This window comes from Hylobates moloch, unplaced genomic scaffold, assembly GCF_009828535.3.
Source record: "Hylobates moloch isolate HMO894 unplaced genomic scaffold, HMol_V3 SCAFFOLD_9, whole genome shotgun sequence".
NCBI classification, from domain to species: Eukaryota; Metazoa; Chordata; class Mammalia; order Primates; family Hylobatidae; genus Hylobates; species Hylobates moloch.
Genome location: NW_026652284.1, coordinates 113,424,720 through 113,437,558, shown reverse-complemented (window position 1 = coordinate 113,437,558; position 12,839 = coordinate 113,424,720). Strand labels below are relative to the sequence as shown.

Sequence of the window (12,839 nt, the reverse complement as noted above, 5' to 3'; positions counted from 1 at the left end):
GTTTTTGTCTTTGCTTCTTGTGCTGACTCAGTACATGGACCTAGAAGACCAAGCTGCTGGGATGGAATCTAATGTGGTCCCGCCATGCCTCAGTGCCATGAAGTTCCTGTGTGAAACCAGGAGCCCTAGAGGGTTTCTTGGTCTCCTCTCCTGGCCCCCTCCCTACCGACATCTTTCTTTACACCCTGGGGTTTTGATATGCATGTCTGTCTCCTCTGCTAGATCAGAAACTCCTTGAGGGCAGGGAGGATGGAGATACATTCATGCACTACCTGAGAATTCTCTCCCCGTCTGTCCTCTGAATATAGGTTATACATATACGAAATTTACAATAGATGTTGGCTAAATTGAGTAATTCAGCAAATACGTAGTGAACACTGTTTTGTTCTGGGCCTGGAAAACAGGGATAAAGAGTGTTTGGCTTTGAACTCCTTGAGGGTAGGGCCTAGTCTTGCCTGGCACATAGTACAGTTACATGCATAGCGTCTGGCACAGAGTGAGTGCTAACAAAAGTTTGTTGAATGAATAACTGAATGAATGTATGGAGCATGAAATGCATGCTTGAATAAATGACAATATTCTTGGACTCGAGACTTCTTCATGGATTTGAAGAAAAAGGTGTGTGAACCACTGAGGAACAGTATGGAAAATGGTTGGGAGAGGAATTGTTAGGGTGGTGGAGGAGCAGGGAAGACATGGAAGTGAACTCACAATACAATCCTCCCTGGCTAGGCCTCTGCAGTGAGAAGTCCACCTCCTGCTCTTCCTCTACTGTCCTTAGGCAGCTCGTGGCTCACATGCTCCCACTCCAGTTCTTGACAGCAAACTACTCCTCCTTTAAGATGCAGCTCACAGGCTGCCCATACTGTAGCTTCCAAGCCCTAACTCCCAGAGACTCCTGAACAGACCGCAAACCATTTCCTCTCCTTGGGTCACGTGTATGATGGTGGAGAGGAAGGATGGGTGACACAGCCACCCAAAGGGGCCTTGCTATACAGCAGCTTCTGAGATGTGTACCAGAGAGCACAGGCAGACGTGCTGCAGAGCTGAGTCCACACAAAAGCAGGAAAACCAACTGCCCTCAGGGCAGCACTTTACAACCCAAGAAAGAACAACCTTCACACGTGTCTTATTTTGGGATGGGTAGGATCCAGTGGTTCTCAACTGGGAGCAATTTTTGCTCCCTAGGGCACATTTGACAATTTCTGGGACATTTTTGGTTGTCACGACTTGGAGGGGTGCGGGGTGCTCCTGCCGTCTAGGGGGTCAAGTCCAGAGATGCTGTGGCACATCCTCTGATGCACAGGCCAGCCCTGCAACTCTGCCACACACATACACACACACACACACACACGCACACACACATACACACCAGAGAATGCTCTGATCCAAAATGTCCGAAGTGCTGAGGCTGAGACCCCACTTGGGGTTACTGAAAACAGAGGCCTAAGATCTGAATCACCTGTCTAGCGTGGCATCAGGCTTCAGCCCTGCCCTCTCTGGTTGGGCCCAGGGCTGACACCTCTATTCCATCCCCCTGCTCTGGCACAGCCCAGGCTTTGTGATAGCACAGCACCCAGTATGAAGAACACTTTCTCAAACCTACTGAGTTTCCTCGGTTACCCCAGGAGGTGAAAGGGAGGTCATAAACACCCTGGGCTGGGGGTCGGGGGAGGTTAGCAGCAGTCTCCCAGTTACCCAATGACCCACTGGAAAAAAAACAGAGAAGAGCCTGCAGCCCTGACTTCTAGGGCTCTGCATCCTGCCTTTCTCCTTCTTCTGCAGCTTCTCCTATGAACGGAACCGCTGGAACAGGAACCCGCTCTATGGGCCTCTCTCTTGTCTGCCTCTGCCTCTGACTTGAATATCTTTAGGGCTGATTGTCTTTCCCAAAAACTTTTAAAGCTTGTGTGAAACCAGCAGTCCCTTCTGCGCACACCTCTCATGCCCTGGCTTGTCCCAGGGCTGGCTTCCTTTCCTCCTACAGTTCCCAGCCTAATGATATCTCTAGAGAAAGCCCATCCACCCCACGACTGGCCACCTGTGCAAAGTAGCACATCTGGGCCCCTCAGTCCCATCAACCCATTGAGTTTCCTCGATGGGTCACCATAATTGATAGTCACATATTCAGTCTTTCCCACAGGACTCTTCCTATGGGAAGTAGCAGAATCTGATGTGTAGTATATATTCAAATAACCGCCACCCCATAATGTTCTTTCTAGTTCTTTTCCCGTGACCCACACATTGCACCAAGTCGCCATGTCTCTGTAGTCTCCTTTAAATTAAGTACAGGGAAGGGCAGGGCTTTTGCAGTTTTTTTTTTTTTTTTTTTTTTTTGTTTGTTTTTTGTTTTTGTTTTTTTTTAACAGCTAAATCCCAGTTAGTGGAATATGCCTTGCTCAGTAAAGTTTTACTAAAGAAATGACAAGGAATAAATTCAGAGCTTCGTCTGTTCTAGATTCTTGCTTGGTAAATGTCTATTAAAAAGTTATCACAAAACTCATACCTCTGACTATCAGTCCAAAGCTCTTTTACTCCTCTGTGTGAATTTGGGGGAAAATCTCCACTTCTGCATATTTCTGCCTATCCCCTCTTCCCTGTAAAGCAAACTGCCCACTCAGTCTTTTGCAATAGTTCCTTTGTACCTTCCCAGCATGCTCTTCGTGAGCGGGTGTTTTCACAAGTTGTCTAAGGAACCATCTCTCTAGTGCAGAGTGCCTGCCTGCTAAATTTAGAAGCAGCTCTGAGGGTTTCGATTCATCTTTGCAAACTACACCGAGTGAGGTTTTCAAATGACTGTCCCAGGGTGGCTGTGTCGGCCTCACTGGACTGGGGCCTGGGTCACCAGCTGTAGATTCCTGCCCTGACTCTTCTTTGGGACTAGCTGTGTGATTGTGGGCAGATCACTCAAGTCTCTGATGCTCTGTCCACTCTGTGAGGTGTGAGGGGCTGTGAGGGGCTCTGAGGGCCATCCCAGTGTGGTTACCTGGCATTCCAAGCTCTAGCAGGCAATTCCCAGGCAATCTTGGGGTCAGCATTAACAGAAACTTTTACCTCTTTCATCAATAAGCTCTGCAGCCCCATGTGCCTGAGTTTCTCTGCTTGAGACACACACTATAAGTAGGGAGATTTTATATGCAATATTTACATAACGTATAACATATACAACATACATTTTGTAACATATAACATAAAGACACATGTATTTTAACATCAAACTCACCAAAAAGTTGCAAGAGTAGAACAATGCACACCTACATCCCCTTCACTTAGGCTCACCAAGTATTAACATTTTGTCCCATTCACTTTCTGTCTCCCTCATTCTCTTTCTGTGTCTTGATATATAGATGTAGACGTATTAGGTTGGGGCCACAATGATTGTGGTTTTTGCCATTACTTCTATGGCAGAAACCACAATAACTTTTGTGCCAATATGATGGCTGTAGATATAGGGATGCAGCTTTTCTTTTAACAAACTCTTTGAAAGATATAGCCGTCATGATACAAGACATCATCTTGGTCACCATGTGTCCCCTAAGAACTAGACATTCTCCCACATAACCACACTATTATTACCACGTCCAAGAAACTTAAGACTGGAACAGTATTATCAACTGTACAATATACATTCAAACAACTGCCATCCCATAATGTTCTTTCTAGTTGTTTTCCCTTGACCCACACATTGCACCAAGTCATTGTGTCTCTTTAGTCTCCTTTAATCTCAAAGCATTGCTCTGGGGTCCATTCGGCAGTAACAGAAGGAAGCTGCAAAAATTGGGAAACCGAAATCAGAGAAGCTGCAGCTCTCAGCCACAGCCTTCGTGGGCCCAGCAAGCTCCGGGGATGCACAAGAGCAAATTCACAGCCCCATCGATTTGCCTTTTAATTAGAGAAAGAAGACAAAGCTTCTGAAATCCCAGAATCTAGAGTTAAGCTGGCCATATTCTCAAGTGCTTTGTAAAAAAAATTAATAACGCGTCTATCTTCCCAGTCCTTGCAGAGAGAAGCCTGCTCAGAGTGGTTACTGAAAACAGGAACCTGCCCTTCTGCAAGCCCTGTGCCTTCCTCGTTCCTAGCAGAGGAAATAGGCGGCCAGTTTAGCAACTGCAGTTCTTCTGGGTAGCATGGGCTGCTTCTCCACACCCGCGAGAGGCCCGGCTGCCTGTTTATTCCGGAGCAGCAGCAGTTGACAGACGGAGAGGCAGTGACTCTGCGCCCAGCAATCCCTCTGCAGACAGCTCCCACAGGAGTCATGCCCAGTGTGTGAAGGTATTTTGGGGGGATGTGGCAGAGATGGGGTGGGGAGAGACTTCAGGACCTCTTCAACACGCAGTTGGCAGGGGTTGACTTTCTGGAGTCAGAGAGGGGCTCCCTGAGAACAGGTGGGGCAATGTCTTGAGAGAAGCCCAGCCCCCAGCCTGGTGCCCAGCACACTGCAGTGGCTCAGTGGGTGCTGGATGCACAATTCTGTGGAGAGAAGGGCTGGAGGAGCATGGGAAGATGCTGCCAGAGGAGACATTCTTGCCAAAAAGGCTCGTACTTAGCAGGCTTCTTACAAAGGAAAATTGGGATTTGCCATCAGAATTCCTAGCTGTGCGACCTTGAGGGAATCATTTAAACCTCTCCAGGCCTTCATTTTCTCACCTGTAAAGTGACAATGATGGTACCTAATGCACACAGGTATAGGGCAAAGTGAAGAAATTGACATATGCTAAGTGCCCAGGCTAGTTTCAGCATACAGCAGGTGCTCAGTAAATGCTATCAGGCTGGAGTCATGATGTCTAAAGGTGCATGGAGCCAGGTGGGTTGAGGGATTGCAATAGCGCTACTCGGAGTGTGATTGTATGCATCTTCTTTAAGAAGATGCTGAAGATAATTAATAACAATCTGAGCAGGTGGTATGTGTATGGGGGAAAGGAGGAATCAAAGGAACGGCAAACATGTGAAGTATATAAATTCTGAAAACAGCATGTTAGAGTTGGAAGAGATTTAGGACAACAGGAATTTTCTAAGAAATATGGCACACTCCACATTCTTTTAGGTGCCTACATACAGAGAGAGCCTGGTGTCAAAGAAGTGCCCTAAGCTTTGGCCTTGGAATGTCCTCATTTGGGGCTGTGCATGGGGGTGTCAGGAGGTGATATCTACCATCCTGAGTGGCTGGGGAGGAGCAATGCATAAAAAGTTATTTTTCTGCAATCCTCAGAACAATCCTATAGGATTGTGATTGTTATTTGCTTTTGAAAACTGAGAAAATGAGGCTCAGAGAAGTTAGGTGGCTTGTCCAAGTCACGTAGCTGGTGGGAGGTAGAGGCAAGTGAGGGGTTCTAAAGGGTTGGGGGAGCCTCAGCGGGAACAAGCAGATGCAGAGCTGAGGCCTGCATTTAAAGTGGTGCCCTTCGCTTTAGGAAAAATGCACCCCATAGTCTTTAAATTGTCATTCTGTGGTTTGCTATGAGATGCTGAGCTACAAGTCTATTAAACTGGGCTGTGGTCCTTTGAAAACTGGAGAGGTAAGCCCAGGTAAAAATTCTGGCAAATTTGTTGCAACTAATAGTCTCCATTTAGAAGAATGCTACTTAATACAAAAATTAGCTGGGCGTGGTGGCGGGTGCCTGTAATCCCAGCTACTCGGAAGGCGAGACAGGAGAATCGCTTGAACCCGAGAGGTGGAGGTTGCAGGTTGCAGTGAGCTGAGATTGCGCCACTGCACTCCAGCCTGGGCAACAAGAGCGAAACTTCATCTAAAAAAAACAAAAAAGAAGAAGAATTCTATTTAAGAGTGCTTAAACTGCTCTGAAAGTATAATATTAGAAACCTATGGAATAGACAAATTGAAATCTAATTAGATTCCTTGATCTTAAACAGATCTAGAATCTAGATCAGAGCAGCAAGATGGTAACATAGAAAGACTGTGCCGTAATCAGCTGCACCTGAGTCAACATTCTGGGTCGGCCACCAAAGGACTCTGTGACTCTGTACAAGTCACTTTGCCCCTTTGAGTGTTAGTATTTTCCTCGTAAAAAGAAGACCAGTTTCTGTGTATATTTGAAGGAAGTTTACATGTACTATCTAGGAGATAATAGGTACTAAATAGGAGCTATTGATATCATTTCTAAATCAGACAATTAAAATATATCCAATCCCTTTTATATTTCCTAGGCAGAAAGCTATTAATAAGCAGTGTTAAATACGATGGATTAAACTGCTAAAGCAATGAGTGGGGCACTCCTCCATTTTTTCTGAATAGGTATTTCTGCTTGTTCCTCCATCTGATATAAACGAAACAGACAGGGGTAGGTTTGCATTGCAGCAAACTAAAGTCACTTACCGAATAACACTTTCCTAAGTCACTTTCAGAAGAAAACTTCCCCATTCTAAATTGTGAAATCTGGCAATGTATTTCCAAGGGAAATGAGCCTTCTTAAAGACAGAAATTATTCATGCTAGTACACCTAAATCAGTGCCCTGCATTAATAGATGCTGCTGGGTGTTACTTTTTTATTTGACATTCATCAACAATGTATTTCTCCCAGCTCTGAGAGAGGCTGAAACTTAAAATTCTCATCAAAATTTCCAGCATATTTCAGACCAAACCATTTGGTTCTTGTTAGCAGCCCAAGGGTCCTGTTCGTACGTTTATCTGTCCATCTATCTATCTATCTATCTATCCATCTATCCCTCTCTTCCTGCAATAAAATATCCATTGAGGTCACACTACGTGATCGACTTCCTCCCTCTCTCAATCTCCCTACAAGTTCTGAAGGAAAAAAGTACACTCTGTTCAAACCACTTCCTCCTATCTGAGAACCGCTAAGGGAGGAGGCAATTTGATTATGGTAACTCTAGCTAAGACAGTAATTTTAGGGGTCAGGGGGCTCAGTGGTTCTCTTTTGTTGTCAAACAGCTTTGCAAAGTCACACTTTGCTCCTTAGCACCAGGCAGACTGGAACCAGGGCTGGAGGACTTGGTGTGCACATGTGTGTAGAGGGGGTTAGTGAGTGAAGTTGGGAGACTTAAAGAGCTTCCGAAGAAAGTGAGAATTGTTGCTGGCTTGTGCTTAGGGGCAAAATAACTACCTCAGATGGTCCAGGCTTCCCTGGAAGTGGACCACCTCTTGTCTATACTGTGCCAGGCAGTTTATATACAATACCTTCAGTCATTCATTCTAACTAACTGAGCTTGCATTATGTGCCAGGCACCTGCTAGGTCATGGCTTTTCTTTGAGGAATATAATAGACATGAACCCTATCCTAAGAAAGTTGCCCTGGGAGCAGTAAGCATTTAGAGAAACAAATACGTAAGGACAAATCGTGGTATATGCCGTGAAGGAAACAGAGCCAGGGAGAGAGAAAAGGGGACCAAGTATGGTCAGTGCAGTCAGTTTCATTTAATTCTCCCACTAACCCTGGGAGCTGAACGTGTTCCCCCCAGTTTGCAGGTGCGCCACCTCCCCACACTCCTCCCCTCTCCCCGCTGCACGCCATCCAAGTCACATGGACAATCAGCTCAAAATATGTATCTTCTGAATGCAAGTTCCAAGCACCAGAGTGTCTGGACCCACCTCTCATTGCATCGCTCTATCCACAAACCTATCAATCCCCCTACTGAATAACTATGACAAGCATATCCCTCTAGCACACACAAAAGTACCATAACCTTGCCAGAAAAAAGGAGAGCTCTACTTTAGGCTGCCTTCCATCCCTTTCCTCAGGCCTAAGGGCACGGTAGCTGGGAGCCAGGCTCTAGAGCCAGACCCCTGGATTCCAGTCCTGCCTCCAGCACTTTCCAGCTGGGCAAACTCCGACTGGAATGCTCTGGCCTTGGTTTCCCCGGTTAGACGAAAGGCCTCAGTGTAATGATGCATACTCCAGAGAGTTGTGGAGGTCAAGTGGAGAGCACATGTAACACACTTAGGACACACAATTCCTCAATGCGCACTAGCGCCCCCTCTCCTGTTGCTGTACACGAAGCCTCATCAAGGGCCAGCACCAATCTGGGGTGGACACAGGGAGGCCTCCAGCTGGCCCCCTCACTACTTATAGAAAGGCGAACTGACACCAAAAGAGGAAAGTGACTTGGCCACAGTCTCAGGGGAGTTGATTGGCGCACTGTGGGTTCTAAAGACAGAAAGTGCAGAAAATGAAAATTAGATAAAATTAGGGGAAACAATTGAGATAAATTTCCTCTCACAGTATTGGAGCCACCCATCCCAGTGATTTTATGACAAAGTTGACAACCACTGTCCAGGGAGAAGGGACAACTTCACCACGGTCAGGAGTGAGGGTGCCTGCAGACACGGGGCACTGTGCACACCAGCTCCCAGGCCTGTGTGCATTCTCCCCTGGTCTCGCCAGCAGACCCAGCTCTTAGAGCATCTGCTTTTAGAATTAAAGTTTTATTAAGCTGGGATGAAGGTATTACTGAGGGAATTAGGAGTGGCAGTAAACAGACAAAGGATTTACAGGCTGGACCCAGCCCTGAACAAGCCTTGTAACCCTAAGCAAATGACTTACCTCTCTGAGACTCAGATTCCTATGCGGGCCCCAGCCCTGAACTAGCTGTATGACCCTGAGCAAGTTACTTAGCCTCTCTGAGACTCAGTTTTCTTGTCTATAAAACAGTATGTTCTTGGGGGCATCAAATGAGTCCGTGTATTTTAAACATCTCCTTTAGGCCCTCCACATAGTGGATGCCCACTTAGATTAGTCTCTTTTGTTTTGAAAACAAATAGAGGCCTGTAGGCAACTGTTCCAAACAGATGCCTGTCGGGAGAAAGATTCCATAAAGAGCCGATTCGCTCCAGTGGTGTCTGGATGCAGCCTGTGCTGGCTTATGAGGCGCATTCCACACATCTTTTTCCTACTCTGTCCTCAGAGATGTCACACCGGAAACTGGAAGTCAGCATGGTGGGAGTATTTACACCACAGAAATTGGCACACACTGTTAGGAATTTTTCCCCCAAAACATTGATTGATTGACATTTACTAGCACACCACGAATCCGTGGTCTCCTGGGCCCACATCGCTTCTTCAGTTCCTTTCTTTTTTTTCTTTTCTTTTTTTTTTTTTTGAGATAGAGCCTTGCTCTGTCACCCAGGCCGAAGTTCAGCGGCACAATCTTGGCTCACTGCAACCTCCATCTCCTGGGTTCAAGCATTTCTCCTGCCTCAGTCCCCCAAGTAGCTCGGATTTCAGCACCTGCCACTATGCCCAGCTAATTTTTGTATTTTTAGTCGAGATGGGATTTTGCCATGTTGGCCAGGCTGGTCTTGAACTCTTGACCTCAAATGATCCACCTCCCTCAGCCTCCTAAAGTGCTGGGATTATAGGCATGAGCCACCACACCTGGCCTGTTTCTTCTGTTTCTAACTGTTCCCTTTTATTTCCCTACGGAGCATCTACCAAGTCCCAGCCGAAAGTAGAAGCAAACCTGCTGGCTGCTCTCAAGGCACTTATAGTCCAGTAGGGGAGACGGTCACTCACCATGAAGTCACACAAATAACCGTCGGATTGTGACCCACCCCAAGGCAGTTGGCTTTCCTGAGGAGCTAAGGGGGGAACAGTGAGCTCAAAAGAGGAGCACATTAATAGCAAATTAAAAGCATCATGGAGATCTCTTTAGAGAGACCAAGCCCCATTAGACCAAATGCCTGGGAGCTGCAGAGTGTGGGGTTCTGGGGTCCATATCCCTGGACAAGTGACTGACAGGGGAGATCCCAGATCAGGGTTGGTCACTGGCAAATGCTGTGTCAGGTGAAATGCTGATTCCCATCTTACTTGATACGTTTATGAGTAATGCTGTGATTCACATGTACGAATAAAAAGGAAAAGTAACTCTTGCTGGGAAATACAATGCAATAAAGAAATCACAGACTTTATAGTCCCTGTGCCTAGAAGCCTGGGTGACCTTTAGGATGTTCATGAAAGTTTCCATCTACCTCCACCTTCTGTGATGAAACCTGCCTTCTCAAGTATCCACATTTGAAATGAAAAGAAAAAGCCTGTTTCCTAGTCACTGTTTCCCCATTCTGCGTAATGGCTAGGATTAAAATAATTGTCTTTACCACTCTTTCTTCATTGCCAACATTTGCTAGGCCAGCCTGCTTATAGGATCTAGAGGTATCCAGGACCTGGCCTGGGCCAAACCCCATTTATAGCCTGGTTTTGTCAGCAAATTTATTCTGGTCCAACAGAGCCACAGGCTGACTGGGTGGTGCCCCACCTCACCATCCCTGTGTTGGGGGCCTCTGTGTACAGAAAGTCTATCTAGAAAGAAAGAAATCGGGTGGGGGAGGCTCTTTTTATTTCCATGAAATATCAAAGCCACGTCAAGAATGGCTTCTGCTGCCCGCCTCCGTATGCCAGACAGCTCTTCAGAAGACGCCCACTCACTGTACTGACACGTCTGGGTCACTGAGGCCCTTGCGTCAGTGTGGCAGTGAGCCACGGAGACTGTAGGGTGTGCACAGCCCTCAACACCTCCTCTTGCCAATCCTTCCATGAGAATACCCAGGAAGGCACATATGACTATGTTCATTAAAGACAAAAACAAAAACAACAGAAAGAGTGGTCTAGTGACTTAATAAAAATGGAATTAAAACTTGCCCCAGCATTGACAGGCCTCAAATCTGACTTCTTTCCATAATATCTTAAAATGACCTTAAAATGTACACTAGGACACCTCCATCCTCTTCTGGTCTTAGCATAAAGCCCAGTCTCTCTGTTAGCCTAAGAGTGTATAAGATTCCCTTCTGGGCACTCAAGGGTAGAGGGGGCCAGCACACAGGCTCCTGGACACTTTGGTCAGGCCTGCAGCCTGGTTGACAGATGGGCAATGCCTCTCCTGCAGGGGATGGAGTGCTGGGCAGGGAGTCATGCATTCATCCAAACTTAATGTGTGACCTCAAGCAGGTTGCTTGCCCTCTCTGAGCCTTTCCCTTGTCCTGTGAGAGTGTTGAGTTGCTACTTTTCAAGTGATGCTTTACGATGCCCCAGGATTGAGGTATCCTATCAAGAGTAGTAGAGGGATGAGATGCTGAGCTGAGCCCCCAGCCCCATGCAGCTACTCCCTTTCATCTATTCTATGTATTGAGCTTCTAGGGAATCCTTTGTCTTTCTTTTCTCTTTCTTTCTTTCTTCCTTTCTTTCTTTCTTTCTTTCTCTCTCTCACTCTCCCTCCCTCTTTCTTTCTCTTTCTTTCTTTCTTTCCTTTTCTTTCTTTCTTTCTCTCTCTCTCCCTCCCTCCCTCTTTCTTTTTCTTTCTTTCTTTCTTTCTTTCTTTCTTTCTTTCTTTCTTTCTCTCTCTCTCTCTTTCTTTCTTTCTTTCTTTCTAGATGGAGTCTTGCTCTGTCACTCAGGCTGGAGTGTGCAGCGGTGCGATCTCAGCTCACTGCAGCCTCTGCCTCACGGGTTCAAGAGATTCTCCTGCCTCAGCCTCCTGAGTAACTGGGATTACAGGCACCTGCCACCATGCCCAGCTAATTTTTGCATTTTTAGTAGAGACAAGGTTTCACAATGTTGGCCAGGCTGGTCTTGAACTCCTGACCTCAGGTGATCCACTTGCCTCGGCCTCCCAACATGCTGGGATTCCAGTGTTCGAAATATCTTAGGTAAGAGGATCCCATGTTCTTCCCCAGGGGTTTCTGAGGGCCTCTGGCTTGGAGTCAGGCCTGAGAAGAAGGCTGGGGGTTGCATGCCCTCTCTGAGCTGGCTGCCTGCCCCTGTAGGTCTTGCCGGTGCCCCTAGAGCCCCTGGTATGCCGCAGCCCTCCTCTGCAGTGCAGAGAAAGGAGAAGCAGATAAGGGTGGGGTGGGAGCAGGTAGAATAGGCCTGCGGCTGCACCTGCCCTAGTGGAGAGCAGGGGACTATGTGGGTCACAGGGCAAGCGGCCTCGGCAGCCCCCAGCCTCGCGCTCGGAGAGGTGCACCTGTGGAGTGAGGTCAGGATGTGGTGGGTGATCCCGGAAATCCTGCCAGGGAGACCACCGGATGCTAAGCCCCCTGTGCCAGCTCTTATTTTTCCTGAAAGGAAGGGTCAGACCACAGGCAGCACTGAGCAAGTCCCTAGTCAATTGTGCCGGTACTGGGTACAGTCACGGCGGGAAAATGGTTGAGGCAAAACAGCCATGACCAGCTGTTCAGCCCAACCCTTTCCCCATCAGATTGGAGGACTCTTTGGCCCAGACAGAGGAAGGTACTTGCTCAAGCTCGCACAGTGAGTTAGCCAACCCCCCACCCCTGCACGAGATCTAGCTTTGGTAAATTTTTAGCTGCCATTTGCCAAACATATCTCTGCTTTAGATATGACCGATAATTTCAACCTCAAAACAACCCCATAGGGCATATACTTGTATCCCAAATTAGTGGATTTGAAAATCAAGGCTCAGAGAAGTGAACTAACTGGCCCAGGGACACACAGCCAGTAGGTTGGGAGCTGGAATCTGCACTCAGACCTGCCTGCTTTGCAAATCTCTTCTTTAAGGCGCCCTCATTCTTTCCAACCTTTTGATTATAAAAGCAATTCACGCACTTGGGAGAAAATCTGGGTATTTTAGAAATGTGTAAGTAAATAAGAAATTTATAAATTCACATATAAAATCACTACCCAGAGAGAGTCCTTGGAAACATTTTGGAAATTTCTCTTCAATATTTTTCCATATGTATGCATTTGAGTGGCACATTTTTATGAAACGGAGATTCTAAAAGCACAGCTAGTATTCCTTTCTGTTTGTTTTCTTTTGTTTTGTTCCACAGCAGTAACAGCCTTTTTTTTTTTTTTTTTTTTTTTGAGACATTGTCTCGCTCTGTCACCCAGGTTGGAGTGCAGTGGCGCGAT

General features: G+C 46.8%; 2 protein-coding genes across 2 annotated transcripts in view; one reads left to right on the top strand and one right to left on the bottom strand.

The window, feature by feature from the left end:
- TG (thyroglobulin) overlaps positions 1-12,839 on the bottom strand; it is a 272,911-nt gene that overhangs the window by 57,210 nt on the left and 202,862 nt on the right. The gene's annotated exons all lie outside the window — the stretch shown is intronic.
- Positions 3,995-12,839, top strand: part of SLA (Src like adaptor) — a 38,455-nt gene continuing 29,610 nt past the window's right edge. Inside the window, exon 1 of the mRNA XM_032760478.2 lies at positions 3,995-4,272. The gene's annotated coding sequence lies outside the window, so the exon portion shown is untranslated. The remainder of the gene's footprint in view (positions 4,273-12,839) is intronic.